The sequence below is a fragment of the Triturus cristatus genome, chromosome 4_1 (assembly GCF_964204655.1).
Source record: "Triturus cristatus chromosome 4_1, aTriCri1.1, whole genome shotgun sequence".
In the NCBI taxonomy this organism is placed as follows: domain Eukaryota; kingdom Metazoa; phylum Chordata; class Amphibia; order Caudata; family Salamandridae; genus Triturus; species Triturus cristatus.
Genome location: NC_140585.1, coordinates 513,412,614 through 513,436,037, shown reverse-complemented (window position 1 = coordinate 513,436,037; position 23,424 = coordinate 513,412,614).

The window sequence follows — 23,424 nt, the reverse complement described above, 5'->3', positions numbered from 1 at the left end:
AAAGATTTTCATAGGACTGTAGTTGGATTAAATCAAATCCAAACACTTTTCTTGTTGATGCCCAATGATAAACATTTGCTCAACTCCTTTTTTCATGTGTTATTTTTGTGCACTATATAGTCTCAACAGTAAAACTGCATGTGGCAATTTAGTGGCCCTTTCAATGGAAAATGTGCTGTCTGTAAATGACAATGCGCTACCACACCATGCTCTAGTAATATAATTGCAACAGTGTGTTCCAAAATTGCACCAAGAGCTGCAAACTATATCTCTCACAAAACAAGCAAGTCATCAAATCTTTGCTTTATCGATACTGTGCTTTTGACATGTACTCAATCAGTCAATCAGAATTTATAAAGCACGGCTAATTGCCCGATTCTATTTTAGTAATCCCATCTTCAGGCAGCTACATGCAGGCCTGACTACATTTAAAAGCATTGTGTGTCTGGGCATTTGTTCTTAGTTCTCTATCCAGCCTTTGAAATATAGTTGTGCAATGTGGCAGTACAGTTGTCCGAGCCATGCAAAAGAATAAGAACAAGATCACTGGACAGAAAAGGCTGGTGTCTTTATTTAAAAAAACAGTCATTAAGATGACAAAGAAAAATCCTTGTTTGTAGGCCATGGAGCTATCTTCACCCAGGCATCACATTACAGCTTTGAGTTATGTCTTTTTTTGTCATATGCTTGTACTGCACCCAAGAACTGAGTATAACTCTAGGTATATTCATCACTTTCTGTTATCCCTTTTTAGGTCTCGCCTAGGCAGCATCCATGCGCTGCCCTAGGAGGGCCTTTAGCCATCGGTCTGCACTTTTCAAGCACTGCACTAGTGCTTGTGGCGGACTCCACCTTGCGGGAGCGAGCAGCGACGTGCCACAAGTGCAGTGCTTGAAAAGAGAAGAATGCGCGCTAAAGCACGCACTACTCCCGGGCTTGTTTGGATTATCAATATCTGGTATCTTAAACCTTATCCCATTGTAAATATTTTCACATTTCTCATTTTTAACAGTGAGATCATAATAGATGTAAAATATTCTGAAGAAAACTATACTAATCATTGCTAAATTTTAAAATATTTTGGAGAATTGTGTGCATGTGTATTTGCATTAATCAATGGAAACAACCTACTTTTGTCAATTGTGATGTAAGTTTTAAGTCAGTTATGTATCGATGGCGGTATTTTCTCCACACTGAACTACATAAAACACCAATTTAAGATGGCAACCAAGGGTTCAGCCTTTCTGGTTTAGTCCTTCTTCTTTGTCGATACACTTTCATCACGTTAGTTCTTTGAATGTGGGTCTAAGACGGTGTGTTCGATCTCATGTCTGTGTGGGCTTTCGCATCGGATCCACTTTTAAGGTGCATGGGTAGCCGTACCTGTCCTTGTTTCGAATGCTTTTATATTAATTATTTTACCGACAGCTCCACTGGGCTGTTTTACGCAGCATGGAAATTCAGGGAGAAATGAGCTACCGGGACGGAGGGAAGCAAAAGTTTCTAGCGCCATGCGACAACAGCTGCATGGGTCTGGAGCAGCTCAAAGCAGAGGTGTCCCAGGTGCTGAGCGAGTTGTTGCTAAAAGAGAAAACTGTTGCTGGAGACCAATGCTTTGAAGGTGAGAGAGCGTGCCTGTTGTCTCGTGAATGAGTTAAAGTTAAGAGGGCGATTCCATTAAAATAAATTGTATTTTATTTGCATTATATAAATGAAGGATAACCCATATTAGTAGGTTACTACGGATTTGCACAGAAGGAACCAGGGCTATAAGTGGGCCGGGTCCTGCCGGTGCACAGGTGCAGAGGCGGGTCCCTATCAAGCTTGACTCGGCAATAGCACCACCGCTCACTGCTTGTGTTGTAACTTCAAAAAGACTCTTTTTTCTGTTTTATGTGCAAACATGAGCACCACTGCGCCACACGTTAACTGCGACCACTGCACAATGTTAGCAACAAAAGGCAGAACCACTTCTCCTTTAACCGTAGCGAGTCTGCGCTGCTTATTTGACTATGGTCGGGGCTTCAATCAACATGCAAACTCCACGATGCACTTCCACTCTGCGCCACACGTTAACTGCGATCACTGCACAATGTTGGCAACAAAATGCAGAACCACTTCTCCTTTAACTGTAGCGAGCTGCTTCTTTGACCATGGTCGGGACTTGAATCAACAATCAAGCGTTTGCATTATGTAAGAAATCACCTTTCTTTTTTACAGTTAGATGTCTTCGGAGGATCCCACCCATGTGTCAAGGACCAATCCATATCAAAAGGTGGACGGGGGAGGGGGTTGCATCACTGAGATATTATTTGTTTAAACTTTTGTTTAGGGGAAGCGATCCCATTGTGGTGTACAGCACGTTGTTTATGTTAACTTTTTGAAGGGGGAAATGGAGAAGTAAAGCAGGAGCAATTATATTGAGGATATCTCCCTACACCCTTGGCTCTTTCCATTGTCCCATCTTACAGATTCCTGGCATTCCCGGGTTTCTAAGTGACGTACCAAGACCGGAAGTGAGGACTTCTTGTAACAGTACACCTTCCCTGTTGTTTAGGATAGTATTGCAGACCTGCCTTGCTCTGGGCATGGAGCTTCGCAAACTGTTTGCTCAATGGACAGGGTTGACTTGGGAGACACTCTAGTTTAAACTATATGTATGTATATCTGTGCCTACATTGCTAAGCATGTAGCCATGTGTATGCGTGTTTGCATACAAATTAGAAAAAAATAGATATACAAGTGTGTAAATAGCGCTATGTTTGGGGGGCAGTATAATATAGCGTGAACTCGACCCGGAGGTATTAGAGCACTTTACATGAGCACCAGTTGAGTTACAGACAAACGCATTCATTTTGGTAGGCACGGGGAGATTAAGTGATTTGCCCAGAATCACAGGATTATGAGCGTCCCTGCCGAAACTCGAACCTCTTTCCTCAGCTTCAAGGTCCACATCCTCTTACTAGCATGGAGCATCTTGGTGAGTTACCGTTTCTGTGATACTGGGGATGAGCAACTAATTATATTTAGGGTCGTGGGGGGCATGTTTCACATTTATTTAGTGAAAGTCAGCACACTGGTGCTGGCCAAACTGATTTCCAGGCACTTTTAACAACAAAGGCGCACACCCCGCAGGTTCCGAACATGCCAAACTGATTTCCAGGCACTTTTAACAACAAAGCCGCACACCCAGCGGGTTCCTAACATTTTTGCTCCTGAATAAGTAGTGATGGTACTCCAGGGTTCAAACTGTTTGTGGGAGTTGTTGTACTTGCCTTTATTAAAAAGTCACCTCCTTGCTTCAGGGGAGGTCGGTAAAATTGATGACTTAGGAACCTGGTGGAGTCAAGCATTCTCATTTTGTTATGCAGACAAATCAAAAACACCTAGCATATTTACACGACACATAATAACACTCAGCACAACTTCATTCAACTTTGCATAATAACATTCTACCCTACCACATAAATACACCCCACATAAAACCAACCTATACCACATAGCAACACTCAACAAATACACTCCACGCCATGCCACATAATTATAATCAGCATAATTTCACTCAATGCCACACAGTTCTACGCCACCCAAACGCAACACGTTTCCATTACACACCACATAATTCAACAAGAAACCACATAATACAAAAGAACACAATTAAATAACACACATATACATACAATCCACACAACATAACTCCACATCACAAACTTAAACAGCACACCACAAAATTAAACTCCACTACATTATACCCACAGCACAAAATACCATACCACATAATTACTCTCCATAACACACAATCCCACTCCACATAATTCCTATGCACTAAATACTGCATAATTTCAAACCACATATTTCCACTCCACAACATACCACATAATTCCACTACACACCACATACATTCACTCCAAAACACATAAGTAAAAAACATTTACAATGCCAATAGCACTACACTGTACTCTAATTTACAAACCTTCTCTCAACACCCCTCTACAACAAAAACCTTTAGCCATACTACATAGCAACAACATAAATCTACTACAAACAATAAAAAGACAATGTCACAACAAGCACAGCTATCAACTGTCCAAACGTTATACATTAGTCGGAAACAGAAATGCTTATAACAATTTTTTATTACAACTTTTCAGCATGCTAGACAACAACCACATTGCTCTACAACATAACGTTAACACATTGGCAAAGCCACTAGCTGTAGCTAAACACTTAAAAGGTCCGAAAGGCGAGACCTATTGGCTATGCCAATGCTTGTTTGATTATTGCTTGGGGTTTGGTTGGCGATATCCAATGATTTTAAGGATTGCACTCTGACCCTAATGATCTGCATGCATAACCACTGTAATAATAACATGCTTCCTCGTTGATGGGTGTGAACTTTTTCTTGAAGCTTTGTTCAGTTCTTGAGAGATCTTGTGAACTTTTTCTTGAAGCTTTGACCAGTTCTTGAGAGATATGCGATTTTCTATATTTATGCTTTTGGTCATCTGTATGCTATGAAGTGAATGAAGAGGTGAGGAAAGTTATTGTTGCCTTGGAATTCAGAGATGTGTGCTAGAGGCCTAACATTCCAATTCTAAAACCGGAAAGTATCGTTTTCATTTTACTACAGGGTTATTGTAGGTGTCTTGCTAGCAAGTAAACGCTTATGCAGTTATCCATTTGTGAATGAAAGTGGAGGTGCAGCAGGCATTGTCACCTTTAGATGTGACAGCTATTGACCTCATTTCTCCATGCAGAGCTAGAATGATTTGAGCAGCGCCTTTGACTTAGTAGATCACACCATCCTTTTGTCTACTTTTCTTGCTATGGGGCACCCAGGCCAATCATCTATTTTCTGACCAGATTATATGAGGATCTGACGAGTAAAGTCCATTATGGCCCAGGGGGCAATGTACCAATACCTTTGCAGTTAAGGGAGGCATTCGGCAAGGCTGGGTACTAGCTCCTCAGTTATTTTCTTTATTTATTAATAGAGTAGACGAAAGCTTACAAGCAGTGCATGCCAATGCCCCTCAAGTGGCTGGGCTCTCCACACCTGTACGTTTGTATGCAGACAACGCCGTCCTTCTGGCCAGGACTCCAGTGGGGCTGCAACATCTAATGGATGATTTTGGTATTTTTATTGCCGCCAGCAAATTGGTTATCAATAAAAGTAAAACCTTTACTATGGTCTGCGGGTCACAGGACAAACATAGCAGAACAGTTTTTTATGGATAAATCACCTGTGACCTCGGTTGATACTTTCTGCTACCTGGGTATTACTTTTTCAGGAAACGGGTCATGGACTCGTGAAATTACCAATGTTAAGAGCAAAATGGTCAGAAGCACCCACTGCATTTTTAGATTTTCAGCAAAGCTTGGTTGAAGGCCGGTCAAGGAGATGGCAGCTATTTATAGGGCAATGGTTTTATCTGTTGCAACATACAGGGCTGGTGTCTGGGGATACCACTATAGTTCTGCTCTGCAATTGGTGGCAAATAGTTTTCTCAAACACCTCCTCCGCCTACCCACTTCAGTTTCTTTAGAGATAATACATAACGAAGTGGGGGTACAGCACCTTATAGATATAGTTGCATCTCACCCCTTACTGCTCTGGCACTTCATTTGGTCTAAGGAGGAAACCAGTTTTACAAAATCTATCATTTTAGACTGTTTTACTTTGGATAATGCCATGAAGATCCCCTGGCTGAGTTATATCAGTTTGCTGTGCAGTAAATTATTTAAGATGTCAGTACAGACTAATCCCCTCCAAGTTTTATTACTTAGTAAACTGCCTTATAGAGAAAGATTTATGAATCACAGGAGGGAAGTCCAGCTTGATTGTGAATGCAGGAAACCAACTATAAAGTTTTATTTAACACTTAATCTAATGTGGTCTGCCAAGATTATCTAACTTACATTCCCAGCCTTATGCATTGCTTTGTATTAGTTAGATTCAGTTTGGGAATCGCCTACCAATTAGTGGCTTTCCCTAATATGAAAACTTGTCCTTCGGCCATGACCCCTTGCCCATGCGATGGAGAGAGCAAGCAGAGCACTGTGCACTTTATGCTGGTTTGTGGTATGTATTCAGATTATAGGAAATATTATTTAAAACCACTTTTGCTCGCATACGGCATCTCACCGCAGCAAAATACTGGTCTGATCTTAACGATGCCAGCGTCTGCCTTAATGTGGCACTTTTTATTATCAATGCTGTCAATGCACGCAAACGTATTGTTGTATCGATATATCAACAACCCTCTGCTGACTTTTGAGTACTTGTGCTGTCCTTTTAAAATATTATTTTACGTGTTTTAAATGTGATTAACTTTGACCCCATGTTGCAGGCCAAGCATAATCTGCTTTGTTTTTTATTACCCGATATCTTTTATGTGTAATGTAATCAGTTTTAATGTATGTACGTTTTTAGATGTCATTAACTTTGGCCCCTTGTTGCACATCAGATGTTATCTGTTATGTTCTTTTTATGCATAATGCAATCAGTTCCGATGTATGTATACTTTTATGGTTGTTTTTCACATACCCAATAAAGCTTTTGAATTGACCTGCATATTAGGCTCAAGACTACTAATCTTGGACTCGTAACCTGGATCCTTGCAAATATCATCTTTGGTGTACCCTACTTGACATTGCTACAGTTATTAAGAATAATCTGTAGCCTGTGGTGGCTGGCATCTACTGAGGAGGGAGTGCAGGGGCTGGGTGTACATGCAGGTAAATTAATATAAAAAACTTAAATAAAATGTACCAAACTCAGCGACGTCTTAACTCTGGACTTCCTCTTTCACCAACACAGGAACAGGATGCTGGAACTCCCTTGGCCAATCCTGGTGCTGCTCTCACCAGCATGAAAGTAGCACTAGGATTGGTGGGAGAGGCCACACTCGGCAGTCCACAGCCCTCTGGAGGCTTTGGCTTATTCTATCCCAGCAGGCTTAAGACAGCAGGGTTAGAGATGTTTAAAGAGCGCATGTGTGGCTGGCCATCACAGGACTGCCGGCCAAAAAGATATGCGTAATTTAAACAGTGCAATACCAGTCCACACTCATCCCTGCTGATGTCACTTAGCAGCAGCCCCGCCCCTGTCCTGATGCTTGGCTTGGGACGGGGATGAGAACTAAAATGGTAATCAATTACCATTTTATTTTTAATCTTTGGGTCTTTGGTGGGATTTTTAAGTAGAGCGACGCTCCTCCACTGAGACGAAATAGCCGCCCCTGTCTGTAGCATTTGAACTGTAGTCTTGCTGAAATTGATAGCTATTGGTCTCTGTAAGTTCTATGTAGTTGTATATACCTGAAGATATTAAAAAGATGCAGGTTGACTCTTTTATTGTATAGAAATTCCAATTCTGTACCCTTAATAACTCTCCCCTTCCCTTCACCATTAGACACCAGACTAGAGGTAACAGCGTTTAGAAGACAAACTTTGAGCAGGCGAACATTTGTATAGATTAGTCATAGGAATATAGAGTGTAAGAGGGATACCAAAATCATTGATGATTGCTAATAACACAGACTTTCTGTGCAGCATATTGAAAGAAACTGCTTAACAAAGGCTCTCCAGAGTTTGCAGTAATAGTGTTGGCTTCATTTTCCTTACTTAAGTGAATTTTGTCCGGTCGTTTGCATTATTTAGAAGTGTCCAGTGTGCATTCAAAAGTGTTGTATATGTCTGCATTTTTTCAAAGACACCTGAAATTCCTGATTATCCCTCACAAATCATATATATTGATGGCACAAGTCCTATAAGAAAAAGACCACTTATATTCTTTTAATGTTCATAAATATTTGGAGGAACCTAAAAAATGAAAAAGCACTACAGCGTGAGAGTTGATGTTGTAATATGCATATGTGGCAGGACTGTTTGTCCTGCCACTTACTCAGATCTCTCTTTGGGTGGTGAGATCTAAAAGCAAAAAGGGCCTTATGTCCCACCCTTATGGCCTAGCCATCATTGGGGCACGGTGCCTTTGAACCTCATCTTTTTCAAGGGGGAATTTCATGGTTTCCTGAACCCCAACCTTGACAAAGGATGAATTTTTTAACCCGGTCTTTAAAGGTAGATGGAATTCAAAGCATCTTAGGTACCCTGCCTTTCCCACTGTTGCAGAAATATTGCCACATTTGCTTGACCAAAGGTCGACGAGGGCACTACGTACTTCTCACCCTAGGGCAAGGGGTGAGCAAACAGACATTTTTTCCCTTGGACAGTTTGGAGATGGGAAAGGGCATCACCTTTCCACCAGTCCCTGGGATAATTATGGTGGAACAAATGTACCTCTTGCCCTTGGGCACAGCAGGGGGGCAATAAAAGACCCCAAGATCCTTAGGTAAAGTGGGGAAATACTTTTTCCTGCACTTGGGCAATATTGGGAGTGACCAGTGTATGGTATCTCCCTCTCTAGTGACCAAGGTAGGTGCAATAGAGGGGGCAATTGAAGCTCTCCTCCCCACCCCCAAACCATTGGGCCGGGTTGAGTTGGGAATAGTGTGATATACCACTACATCGTGTTGTGGTAGTTAAACAAATATACTCTCTCACCCTTAGTTAAGGAAGGGGTAAACAAGGCCATCTCCACCATTAGTCCTCCACCCCACTCCTAGGCATGGCAAAGGAACAACAAAAGACCTGTTACTGTTGCACATGGTGAGAAGGAGAGGAACAATGGGAGCACACGGTATTACAGCATTGAATTTGGCCATTTCTGCAGGGTCATTCCCAGACCTTTAGCCTTCACTCGTCCATTTTTGCTGAATTTGTTTTTGTTGGCCTTAGGACTCTGAGCACTTTACAACTGCTAACCAATGTGTTAGTGTTTGTGCTCTCTCTTTAAAACATGATAGGATTGTCTTATACCCAATTGGCATATTTAATTTACATATAAGTCCCTAGTAAAGTGGTACTGCCTGGGCCCAGAACCTGTACATTAAATGCTACTAGTGGGCCTGCAGCACTGATAGTGCCAACCACTTAAGTTTCCCTTTAAACATGTCTAATACCTGCCATTGCAGGATCTGTGTGTGTCAACTTGCCAAAATAAACCTTTTGCCAGCTCCAACCTTCTCTTTTAATACATATAAGTCACTCCTAAGGTATGCCCTAAACAGCCCAACAAGGACTGCTACTCCTCTGGACTGCTGCTCTGAAAAACGTTCTTCCCTGATGTGTTGACCTGCTGCCTACTGGCCTTTTGCGTGGGTTAGAAGGATTGCACCTGCATCACTTGAACCCAGAACCCAGAGTGACACCAAGGGCTAGATGGCTGGCCTCTTGATCTCAAGCTTCAGGGACAGAACAGGCTTCCAACATGTGTGAGTCTGCCCTACCAAGTGTACCACTCCAGTCTTGGATCCTTGGAAGTGGGCTAAAGGTGCTTTCTGAGCCTCTGTGGATCCAGCAGAACTAATGCATCACCTCTGCTTCGTAGAGTAACCTCGAGCAGAAATGATGCATCTCTGCTGCTGCATGGATTGGACCCATTGCAAACACCCACATCGTCGCTGTAGCCCACATTAACTTCGGGACTGCCACTGCGCAACGCTTCCTCGGCGTAGGCTCTTACATCTCTGTTCGACGTCAGCCTCGATGATGGACTCCGCACCGCAGCTTCACAGCTCTTCTGAACCTACGCATCACCATGAATGCAAGCTGCATCCCTGATGCAAAACTTCTCTTCGCAAGCCCCGCTCGTGGGATACTCAACATCAATACAACAGGACCTCACTTCACAGCCTCATCGCATCTGAGAGCCGATGCCATCAACAAGGATCCAAGCAACGCTCCCCAAACCAGGATTTAAGGCACTCTGTTCAGCTGGCCTAACTGGGTCCATGTAGCTGCCCCGCACTCCATCATGGTACCTGATCTTGTGACTGTCCCTGTCCAGCACAACCAGATATTTTAAAATTCAATATCTCCGGTTCTACTAATTGGATTTTTGTCATTTCAGTCTTGTTTTATTTATTAAATTAAATCTATTTTTTAATCTGGTGTGGAAAGATTTGTGTGTGGGATTTTCACTATTTTACTGTTTGAAATGCTGCACAAATACTTTACACATTTTTTCTAAGTTAAGTCTGACTGTTCTGTGTCAAGGTACAAGGGGGTTGACCACTGGTTTATTTGGGGTCTGCTTGTGATTTACCCTGACTAGGATTGTGGTTGCTGCTTGGTTAGGACTCACACTTCAATCAGTAATCCTATTTCTAAAAACATCTTTATGCTGAATGTGTAAAAGTCAGCTTGTTTCCTTGCTCTACACACACAGACTTTTAAAGATTGTGCAAGCTTTAGGTCTAAGCAATATGGAAATTCAGGAGTCAGGGGCTGAGGCCACACCCTATCAACAAACCACTTGGGGATGAAACCATGTTCACTTGCTCTTGTATTGTTTTACTGTTTGTTCTATCTTTTGAATTTTATTGCAAAGGTTTCAGCTTGAGTTAATGGAGCAGCAGATATTCATCCCTGAAGAGTACAGGAGAATTGATGTGAGGGATGTGGAGGAGTTTTGTTCTTATCATGAATTTGAAGACTGAGAAGAACTATTCATTGTGGTCACATAGCTCACTCCCACCTCAGCCACCTTCTTTGATGAACCCGTTCTTGACAGGAATACAATTATCCACCAATCATACACACAGAAAATTAATGGTGCCTAGACTTCATCCACAGATATCCATCCAAGTTAGAAGACTCTATTTACGCTTCTTCCCTTCTTTCGAACACTGTTCTTGAAGACACCCAAATGTCATCTAATTTATCGATAGGTATGTCAATTTACCAAGTACAAGCCCTTGCTTTGAACTCAGCAAATTTTCATTAGTGCCAATGGGTGACTTCTGTGGAAAGAAAAGCTTTACAAAGTTAGCAACAGCATTACTAATAGAAAGTAAGATCTATGTGGGGCAGCAAACAGCTCAAGCCTATTAATGCTGCATGATCTCAAATTAAAATTAAAATCCATTTTGAAAATCAGAATATAGCAATTATGAAATAAACCCATTTGTGATATGTTTGCTTTGCAGTTACCATCCAGGGCCTGCTCTACAGGCTCTGCTCATTCTTGCCAAAATCCTGACAACCCAAAAATGTTCAATATTCTCACAGATACATAGATAGAAGCAAAAACCAACTGTCATTGAAAACATCATTGCGCTACCTTGACCACCTTTCTCTATGCAATTCACATTGGCACATTCAAACGTTTCAAACTGAACTATGGTAATATATTATGCTCCAGCCTCCAAAACTACCAACTAAGTATGATTGGAAAGGCCCAACATGTGACTGGTAGGCTAGTCTTGGGACCAAAAAAAAGTCTCAGAATCACTGTGACCAAGTCCCACAGAGCACAAATGACCTTTATCTATGTTTCAGTTCAGTGCTGCATTGTCACGTGGCAAGGCACTGTTTTCCATCTTCTTATGTATGTTTTTACTTCTTCTTGGACATCTCACTAATAATTTCCTGCATTTGATAATGTTGCCTTTAAAATTTCAAACACCACCTGTATATTTGAAGAATCTACACTATTTAAAAAGACCACATCCTGGACATTGGGTGAAATACTTATCATTCTATCAATAAGTAAACACTCTTATCCTTACGCATGATTAGATCCAGACTTACCCCGGAATGTATTGACATCGTCGCATCTTCAATAGCAAGGTTGAGATCTTCCTTAACTAGAATTTCTGAGGTTAATATATCATCAAACATGAATATGATTTTTTTTTCATTCATTCAGAGATCTTTATTCGGCTATATTCCAAGCCATAAAAGAATACATTATAAAAACAAAGAATTTCTGATTTAGAAAAATAAACAATATAAACAATATTTCTTAAAAAAAGGAACTCATAAAAATTGTATCACCGCCCTAGACACAACAATAATTATACTTACTATAACAAAGGAGAATCTACATTCCTAGTGCCATATGGCAACATTTTTTAAAACATCAATAAATATATAGTGCAATGATAGAATGCAATATGAGCTCACTTCCCAACAATATTTCTAAGTCGAACTGAAGAGGAGATATATCTATAAACCATCAGACAAATAAATTCATCCTTTAAAAGCTGGAGATAGTGCAAAGCTGCCTGGCATCTTCTTATTTTCAAGTGTTTTAAAAGTGGTATTAAAAAAGTGCGCCTTGGAATAATATAGAGATTGCAAAAAAACATAAAGTGCAACGTGCTCTGCTTCGATTTTGAATCACAAGGGTAGACATCCAGTCCAGCATCTATATAAACATATCGTGGATATGAACAATAAATGTGAGGTTCCAAACCTAATCCTTATAAGCTAAAATAATTTGACATGACTAAAGTAAAAAGAAAGGTAAGGCTCGGTCCCCATTGAGCAAACCAAAAGTGAATGGTCAGCGACCCTTCTTTTTCTTATCTCCTGCGTATCTCTTTCCAAGTACAAGTACGCCACGCATTCTTTCTTTAACTTGGCCCTTGATGTTTTAGCAATAAATATTGGGTTGTCGAAGTAATCTGATACACCCAGATTCCTCAATTGGGCTTTAACATAGGAGAGCCAAGGGATTTTGCTTGCCCACTCTAATTTTAAGCAATCTGCGATAATGGCACAATTCAAGACTGTTTCTTCTTTTGCCCAGATATATTACCACAGTAAGAGAGGTGCTAGTTGTATTCGAAAGGATAGGGGAATCACCCCAAGTTCCCTATGGCACATGGTGGCTGGGGTGCGTCGTAGAAGCGTCAGCAAGCATTTCAGAAACATATTTTCCGCTCGGTGAAGACCTATAATATTGCATGAGCCCCAGACTCCTGCTCCATATAAAGTGGCAGCGCACGTGCTAGCCTTATAAATCTCAATTATTGCATTTACAGGGCGTGAGCCTAGCTTTTTACTAAATCTAAAAATAGCTTCCAGGCTTTGATTAAAACCCCTGATACTTGTCTCCATTAACTGCAACCATGTGCTTTTTGAGTCAAAAATAACTCCTAAGTAGGAAAAGGTGGGCACATGAATCCATTTCTCACTGCCTATAAAAAACGTCTTTACAGCGGTAGGATGTTTACCCAGCACCATAATCTGAGATTTTGCAACATTATTCTTGATGCCAAGGTCACTCATAAAATTGCTAAAACCAATTAAAAGCCATTGCAGCCCCACCCCGGTTCGAGACATTAAAACACAATCGTCTGCATATAATAAAGCCAGTAGTAGCCTACGGCCTATCTGGGGTACGTCCATGTGCCCATTTATCACCGAAGTTTCCAGATCATTTATGTACAGACAAAATAAAAATGGGGCAAGCTGTCATGCCCCACGGTTAAGCCCCTACAGGCAGTGAGTATTTAAAGGGCGCAGGGCGTGTAAACGCCGCTTCGGGTTCTAGCATTGAGCCCCATTTCCGTCCCGAGTGTTCTTGCCTGACTTCCTGTTGCTGTAGTTCCGGTTTCCTGTTGCGAGTCGCGGACGATTCCCGGCTCCTGTGGTTGTTTCGTTGTGGATCCCTGGTGGAGCGTGGCGCTGGCGGTGTTCTCTCCCTCTTTCCAGGAGATATTGCGAGGGTTACACCCGCTCCCCCTGGTTGTGGTACCAGTCAAGTAAGGTCTGCTGGGTGCTTAGTGGTGCGGGGGTATCCTGTCTCGCGTCGCTCCTTACCTGGGAGTTAGAAGGGGATAGGCGGAGCGTGAACTCCCTTGCCAGCGCTTCCTGTCTTGGTGTCTTCAGACCAATGCCACATTTCTTAGAGAGTACAAACTGAAGCCTTATCAGGCGTGTGTGTAGTTGTGTTGTTGCCTGCTGTTAAGGTAACTCCAAGGTTGTGCAAATTTGGAGTCTTTTCCTTTGTGTCTGTACCACGTCCCCAATATCATTTACTGCCTTTCACGGTCACCCAGTATATATCCTTTGGCTTTATATCCATCCCCTACGTCCTCCTGAGCTTATATCAGGAATCCGGTGGTGATTACTGCGAGGACCATTGAGCAGGGGGTTAGGTTTCCCGTACTTATCCACAAAAAGCACGGTACTTGTCCTTTCTAATCCTCTTCTATGAAACAGTGGCATAATCTACCTCCTGAGTTTACGATCTCTGTATACCTATTCTCCGCAGCTGCCCGCAAAGGAACTACTTACTTAGAATAACACCTGCATGTTCCCGCAGACTAATATCTAAGCAGCTGACGAAACTCCTGGTAGGTGTTGGGGAAATAAAGATAAGAAAGAGCACAGGTAGGGTACAGAGATATTCCACTAACCATATTTGTATTACAGCTGGGAGGCCCTCTTATTCTTCCTGCCAAGATCCATCACGCTCCTGCTGTTCCTCCTGTCAGAATCACCCATCAAGACCTACCGGTTCCCCCCACCTATCCTTGTTTTGTTTCCCTGTTTTCCCCAGTGGGTTCTCCGCACTCTAGAGTTTGATAGAGTCGGAGGAACACGGGGGACGACGGTTGACTTTCTTCACGACTCCAGACGCTCCTGCAGAACATCCACGATCCTTACAGAACGCGAAGCCTTTAAATAGAATATTCTGCCAGAGCGTCATGGAACTAGGTGTGGTTACGCTTGCGGATGTCGCCGGCATGCTCGGCAACTTGCAAGCGGAAACCCAGGCATTATCTGCCAGACTAGATACCCTCCAGCATCGACGGGAGACGGGGGCTGCGGGAGGGAGAATTGATCCAACCAACCCGGTGATACAGGTCACCACCCCTACGTCCATCCCGTTAGCTCCTCCAGAAAGGTTTTCAAGGGATGCTTCACGGTACGCCGCCTTTCTGAGCCACTGCCAGCTGCATTTTTCGTGTAAAGCCACCTGCTTCCCCACAGATCAGGCCCGGGTTGCATTTATGGTTTCATACCTTAGTGGGGCGGCCGCAGACTGGGCCATACCTTTAGTAGACCGGGATGACCCTTTATTGTATAATTACATCGAGTTTAAGAGAGAGTTCCGCAAGCTTTTCGATAGGCACACATATACCCACTCTGCAGACTCTGAGTTATTGGCCTTGAAACAAGGCAATCAAGACCTGGTTTCTTACATCACTACATTTCAGAGACTGGTAGTTGAATCTAACTGGCCCGAAGAAAAGCGTGGTACACTGTTTTACAGAGGGCTACGCGATGATTTAAAAGACGCCCTTTCACAGATAGTGGACCTTCCTGCAGCCTGTCCTGAGTTGATAGACCTTGTGGTGAAGATTGACCACCGTATTCAGGAAAGGAAGCAGGAAAAAGGGAAGGGAGATCTGCGATATGTTCCCATCAAGGCAAAAGGAGTTGAGGTGGTTAAAGGTCCCGATGATAGTGAACCTATGCAAATAGGAATAGTGAGAGGGCCATTAACTCCTGAAGAACGACAAAGGCGACGAACCAACAGACTCTGCCTCTACTGCGGGAAGGCCGGTCACTTCCTGCGGTCATGCCCTGTTAAACCAGTACCTCCTAAGAGTTCGGGAAACTAGAAAGCCTGGGATGCGTGGAGACAGGACTCCTGGGCAATTCTGACCTTACAGTCTCCTCCTCTGACCCTGAATCCAGATTAGTCACTCATCTCTATGTGTCAGCTTACCTCTCAGTAGAACAGCTAGGTTTGCATGTGGCCATCATGATCGATTCTGGGGCCTCTGGTAATTTTATGGATGAGAAGTGGGCAAAAGACAATGTAATTCCCTGCATCAAAAAAGAGGTGCCCAATGCGGTCATTACGATTGATGGCCGTTCTCTCGTTTCAGGCCCAGTAACCCACAGGACATGCAGTCTCCACATGCATATAGACCCGGACCATCACGAAACTATTGAATTTGACTTGATCTGCTCACCTCAGATACCGGTACTCTTAGGCATCCCTTGGTTGCAAACACACAATCCCATCATTGACTGGAAGGCAGCCACACTCCGGTTTCGTCATGTTGCTCCTCTTGATACTAGTGTACCAGTAGCCCTTGCAACCTCCATGGTAGACCGGACTGAACCCGTACCTGAGCTGCCCGATTGTTACACTGATTTGAGCGCGGTATTCGATCCCAAGGAGGCGGACGTCCTCCCCCCGCATAGCGTATACGACTGCCGCATAGATTTAGAGGCGGGAGCTCGAATCCCGTGCAGTAGGGTGTACGCCCTAACCGAGAAGGAAAATACATACCTCCGAGAATACCTGGACGCTATGTTGAAGAAAGGGTTCATCAGGCCGTCCAGATCCCCAGCCTCCTCATCGCTGTTTTTTATTCCTAAGCGTGAGGGGGGTCTTCGGTGTTGCATCGATTATCGGAGATTGAATGAGGTCACTATTAAAAACAGGTATCCCTTGCCTTTGATTTCCTCCCTCCTTGACAGAGTACGCAATGCCAACTATTTCACCAAATTAGACTTGCGGGGCGCCTACCATCTAGTGCGTGTCAAGGAGGGAGATGAATGGAAGACTGCCTTCTGTACTAAATACGGATTGTTTGAGTATTTAGTAATGCCCTTCGGGCTTTGTAACGCTCCAGCTGCGTTCCAGTTCTTCATTAATGAAGTCCTTTGGGATATGCTGGACCTCCATGTCATCGCCTACATTGATGATTTACTAATATTCTCTTCATCCATGGCCGAACATGTGGGCCACATCCGACGAGTGTTGGAACGCTTACGTGCACATGGTTTGTATTGCAAACTGGAAAAATGCACGTTCCATACACGGGAAGTGCCATTTTTGGGCTTTATTGTTTCCCCACTCGGCCTTCGTATGGATCCTGTTAAGGTCGAGGCAGTCCTCGCCTGGCCATCCCCGAAGACCGTGAAGGACCTGCAGAAATTCTTGGGGTTCGCCAATTTTTATCGGCGTTTTATTCAAGGGTACTCGGAGTTGGCACATCCCCTCACGATCCTATTGCGAAAAGGGGTCCCGTATGTTTGGTCGGCTGCTGCTGACACGTCTTTTCGGAGTTTGAAGGAGGCTTTCACGCGCGCTCCGGTCTTGCGGTCCTATGTGGTCGAGGTGGACGCCTCTCAGGTGGCGGTGGGAGGGGTGCTGAGTCAAGCCGATCCTGACACTGGGGTGTGCCATCCCATAGCTTACTTTTCCCACAAAGTCACTCCCGCGGAATACAACTATGCGGTGGGGGACAAGGAACTCCTAGCGATCAAGAAGGCCTTTGATGAGTGGCGGCAATACCTTTTAGGTGCGCGTTTTCCGGTGGTTGTATACACCGATCATCGCAATCTCCAGTACCTTAAGTCCACCAAAGCACTGTCCATGAGACAACTCAGATGGACCCAGTTCTTCTGTGAATATGACTTCTCTATTAGGTTCCGCCCTGGGAGGAAAAATGGCAAGGCCGATGCCCTGTCCCGGTTGGGATTTCAGCTTCCCGATGTACCTGCCGTCGCGCCCCCTGTCATCCCTGTAGGGCGCATCATAGGGGGGGTGTTCGGGGAAGAGGACTTCAGGGCTCAGATTCGGCAGAGTCAACTATTGATGGCCATGCCCGACTTTGTGGGGTCTGAGGAGTGGGTCAGTACTGATGGATTGGTGTTTGTCCGAGGGGGGGTGGTGTTGCCCACTTCCGATTTACAAACACATGTCTTGGATTGGTATCACTCGCACCCTTTGTCGGGACATCCGGGTATTAAAAAAACTACCAAGGCCATAAGAGAGCGTTTCTGGTGGCCCACTATGTTGAGGGACATAGAACAGTATGTGAAGTCATGTCATGTCTGTGCGCAAACCAAGGGTTCCCACCAGAACCCGGTGGGCCTACTGCTCCCACTTGCTTTACCTCCTGGCCCGTGGCACACAGTATCACTTGACTTCATAGTGGAACTACCAGTCACCAAATGATTGAATAACACCTTGCTTGTGGTGGTGGATCATTTTACAAAGACAGCCCATTTCGTTCCTTTAACGGGGTTACCCACAGCAGCAGCGTTAGCCTCTATATTTCTGCAACATGTTGTGCGACTCCATGGCCTTCCCTCGGTCTTGATTTCTGATAGGGGGGCCCAGTTTGTTTCTCGGTTTTGGAAATGCCTCTGTGCCATGCTGCAGATTGACGTCAGACTCTCTTCCAGTCATCACCCACAGTCTGATGGCCAAACCGAGAGAGTTAATCAGTGCTTTGAACAATATATAAGGAACCAAGCCCTAAACTCAGCGGCGGAGTGGGATGAGTGGGTGTGGGTGGCAGAGATATCATATAACAACAGCCCACATTCTTCCACCCTCCATACTCCTTTCTTTTGTTCACAAGGTTTTCACCCCAAGCTGTTGCCTATAGGGATTCCCATTAGTAGCCCAACTCCTGCTGCCAATGATCTAGTACAGAAGATACACGACATACACAAACAGACGTTGGTAAACCTTGATGTGGCTAAAGTGAGATACAAGGAGGGGGCAGATTTACACCGGAGGTTGGAACCCATATATGCCCCTGGGGATGAGGTGTGGCTTTCCACGAAACACATAAGACTCAGTGGTCCTCGCAAGTTCATTCCCAAGTACATCGGACCTTACAAGGTGGTGAGGCTGGTCAATCCGGTGGCGGTGAAGATCGAACTGCCTGCATCCCTTAGAATCCATCCTGTATTCCACGTATCATTGCTCAAACCTGTTGAACCTGGTACACGACTCCCTAAGAGACCCACGCCGGTTACCATACAAGATACTGAAGAATATGAAGTGGAAACCATTATAGACTCCCGCTTCGTTGGTAACACACTTCAGTATCTACTACATTGGAAAGGCTATGTGGTAGAGGAACGTTCTTGGGTGTCCGCCTGTGACGTGCATGCTCCCCAGTTGGAGAGGTTGTTTCATCAGAGGTACCCCCATAAACCTAAGCCAGGGGGAGGGCGTTGTGAGGGGAGAGTGCTGTCATGCCCCGCGGTTAAGCCCCTACAGGCAGTGAGTATTTAAAGGGCGCATGGCGTGTAAACGCTGCTTCGCGTTCTGGCATTGAGCCCCATTTCCGTCCCGAGTGTTCTTGCCTGACTTCCTGTTGCTGTAGTTCCGGTTTCCTGTTGCGAGTCGCGGACGATTCCCGGCTCCTGTGGTTGTTTCGTTGTGGATCCCTGGTGGAGCGCGGCGCTGGCGGTGTTCTCTCCCTCTTTCCAGGAGATATTGCGAGGGTTACACCCGCTCCCCCTGGTTGTGGTACCAGTCAAGTAAGGTCTGCTGGGTGCTTAGTGGTGCGGGGGTTTCTTGTCTCGCGTCGCTCCTTACCTGGGAGTTAGAAGGGGATAGGCGGAGCGTGAACTCCCTTGCCAGCGCTTCCTGTCTTGGTGTCTTCAGACTAATGCCACATTTCTTAGAGAGTACAAACTGAAGCCTTATCAGGCGTGTGTGTAGTTGTGTTGTTGCCTGCTGTTAAGGTAACTCCAAGGTTGTGCAAATTTGGAGTCTTTTCCTTTGTGTCTGTACCACGTCCCCAATATCGTTTACTGCCTTTCACGTTCACCCAGTATATATCCTTTGGCTTTATATCCATCCCCTACGTCCTCCTGAGCTTATATCAGGAATCCGGTGGTGATTACTGCGAGGACCATTGAGCAGGGGGTTAGGTTTCCCGTACTTCTCCACAAAAAGCACGGTACTTGTCCTTTCTAATCCTCTTCTATGAAACAGTGGCATAATCTACCTCCTGAGTTTACGATCTCTGTATACCTATTCTCCGCAGCTGCCCGCAAAGGAACTACTTACTTAGAATAACACCTGCATGTTCCCGCAGACTAATATCTAAGCAGCTGACGAAACTCCTGGTAGGTGTTGGGGAACTAAAGATAAGAAAGAGCACAGGTAGGGTACAGAGATATTCCACTAACCATATTTGTATTACAGCTGGGAGGCCCTCTTATTCTTCCTGCCAAGATCCATCACGCTCCTGCTGTTCCTCCTGTCAGAATCACCCATCAAGACCTACCGGTTCCCCCCACCTATCCTTGTTTTGTTTCCCTGTTTTCCCCAGTGGGTTCTCCGCACTCTAGAGTTTGATAGAGTCAGAGGAACACGGGGGACGACGGTGGACTTTCTTCACGACTCCAGACGCTCCTGCAGAACATCCGCGATCCTTACACAAGCACACAGCCCTGGCAGACTCCGCGACACATTTTAATTGGATCAGTGAGCTCCTCGCCTGATCCGTAACAGACCCTCCCAGTGACCTCCCAATGCATAGCAGCTATGAAATGCACAATTGAAGGTTCTATGGCCATCCTTAACATCTTCTCCCAGAACATTCCTCTCTGCACCCAGTCAAATGCAGATGTCAGGTCCATAAATCCTAAATATCTGGGAACCCGGCTTGGCTAAAGTATATTTACCTATGACCAGGTGCAGATTAAGGCACTGTGCGACCATCCCCAGGCCGCTCTTAAATCCATATTGAATGTCAGAGAGCCTACCATTCTCTGTTACCCAGGCCTCCAGTCCTTCTAAGATTACTCTGCCCATGATCTTACAGGTGCAGTCAATCAAAGATATTGGCCGGTAGCATTTTGGATCAGCCCTATTACCCTTCTTAAAGATGGGGACTATTGTCACAGTTCTCCAGGAGTCAGGGGGTCCTTGAGCTGCATAACAGCCTAAAATATTTGTTAGTAACGTTAGCCACAGGGATGTATTGGCCAGGAACAAATCTGCGGGTATACCGTCAGGGCCAGAGGCCTTATTCCTCACTGTCTGACTTAAGGCCCTTTCTACCTCGTCTAGTGTCGGAGGTGCCATACTTAAAGCCCCAAAATTAATGTTAATGCTAAAAACAGGATCACTAGTAGTTTTGTATAAATTTGAGAAATGCTCAACCCAAGTCTCAGGCATAATTGCCGCATCAATTGTGCCCCTGTTGTTCACTTTGAAATAATCCTGGTTGACAGTTTGCCAAAAGACTTTAGAGTCTTTGGTCTGACAGGCTATGTGCAGTTGTTCCCAAGCTTCCTGTCTAATTTCTATCTTGCGTTTCTGTGAGGCCTGCTTATAGTCAAGGCGTAACTATTTTACCTCTGTTGGATTTTGGGGTTTTATTTTCAAAGTCTTAATTAATTTGTTATGACAACGAGTGCAACCGGCATTAAATCATCTTTTATTGTTCCATATGCTAGGTTTAAAGTTCTTAGTTAAAGTGGCATTTACAGTCTGAATTATTGCTATGAAAGATGTTACCATAACTGATGGATTTATAGTGTCTTCCAGGCAAGCTAAAACATGAGTCAAGTTTACTGATATAATTTCATGTAAAACCCTATCAGGATTAATAGTGGACCACTTCCTGAGTAGCCCCTTATTGTTATCATAAATTAATGGGTCTGATCTAATGAGTGCGAATTGCACATCAGTTTCAGTCACCATCTCAAAAGAGATGGCATAGTGATCGCTGTATTGAATTTTATGAATAGTAAAAACCAGGGAGGGGGATTTAAAATACTCTGAAAAAGCAATATAATCAATTAGTGTGCCCTGGCCTCTCCCATTATACTTTGACATATCAGTTTCTGATTAATCCAATAGATCCACAGTGAGATAAAGAGAAAATCTAGATAATATTGAATTAAAAATATTCCCACATGGATTATGATTAAAATGACAACTGCTCTCTGTATTCCCAGGTACCAGAGGGCAGACCCCCTGTTTTGAAAGAGGGCATAGTTTACAGTTGAAATCACCTCCCCACATCACTATGAAATCCGTTTTTATCTCCTCAATATGACTAGACAAAGCATGTTCCAAGTCTAAGGCAATGCCTGTATTAATGGTGTTGAAGTTATTATGAGAAAAATTTGCAAGTATCAATATCAGATTTCGCCTGAGGGAAATATTGATAGTCTGAAAATGCGAAGAATCGCACTTGATCTTACCCATCCTGCCATTCATTGTTGTTGAAACCAGAGTTAGCAAGCCACCTTTGGCATGCCCGCCCAAGGAGACCGTGGCTGGGGTAATAATTGAATAAAAACCATTCATATGGACAATGTCACGCGACCATGTCTCCTGAAAGCATACTATATTGTAGTTCTCAATAAAAGCAACCCAATCCTTGATTGCTGGTTTAGTAGACAAACCTGCGATATTCCAAAAAAGGCTATTACAGGTTGCCAAGATGTTCGAATCAATAGGCCCCCTCGCTAAAGTGTACAAGAGTGAAACATTGCCCTCTTTGGGCCTAATGTTATGTGACGCCACCTCAAACTCCAGCTCTCGACATGATAAAACATTAGATGATGATACATTGCTCTCTGATAATGCATGGGGCAAACAACCAGCCAAATAAGAGAATTCGGGAGAAACGGAATTATCAGAGCTGCACATATTAACATTTGGCATTTCTTCTCTAGAAGTGACATTATGGGATACCAAGAAATTCCCTACAAAGCAGTCACTATCTGTCATGCTCACAACTGGTGGTAATGACTGAGCCATCCTCGATTTCTCAGTATTAGAAAATGTATACAGTGGACTATGATTTGCCACGGTCAGGACGAAAAACAATTGAAAGTTGGGACAGCAAAGGCGGATGGCATGTTAGCAGCCATGTGTACAGGGCCCGGGCCTCTTAATATTTCTGGCTTATAGAAAAACCCCAAGGGAACCACCTCAATGGAACTTCTCTCATTGCCAACCCAAGAAAGTCTATCCATTAGCGAGTGGACCAGGGATCTGTCCCTAAAATTAACAACAATACAGTCCCCTGAATCTGTTTTTGCCTGAGAGCCTACCCATGACACCCGTTTAACATTATTTATATTGTAATACAATTCACTGCTACTAGTCCAATCCGCAGTTTTTGCCAGCCAGTGGACAGTTTTATTCTTAAGCTGCTTCCAGTCTTCGTCTTTATCTGCTGGCAAAGGTGGCACATTCTTCAGAACAATGACGTATGGTGTAGCATCTGGCGGGAGTTGTAATTTTCTTTGAGTGTTTTTCCGATTACCACTTAAAGATGTAATATGTTGGCCATCTGCAGGATTACATCCTCCAGGCTCTTTCTGCCTGAGTATTAGGCTTGGCCGCCCCTCATCCCAAGTTTGCGCTTCTGCTGACTGTGGCAAAGCTGTGTGAGTTATGATCTGAGGCATACCCTGATTTGAATTTAAATTTGAAGGGGGGTCAAGAGCGACACCCGTGCCCGAAAATAACTTGGAGGCAGTAGCACCAATTAATATTTTTAGAGATGTATCAATGCTGTTCAGTGCTCCTATTAGTGGCTCAAGGAGTGATTTGATAGTAACCTCTAATGTATGAGGGAGGTCTATCAATGGCACAGACCCTCCTGTAGACTCAATTTTCTTTGACCCAGAACTAATGTTTGAGGCTATCACCTTATCCCCCTTGTGTACAGAAGAGGCCAAGGTTCTCTTTCTTGTTGCAAGTGGCTGGGATGGCAAGGCATCTTTTTTGACCCTGCCGCATGCCTTAGACTTTTATGAAGG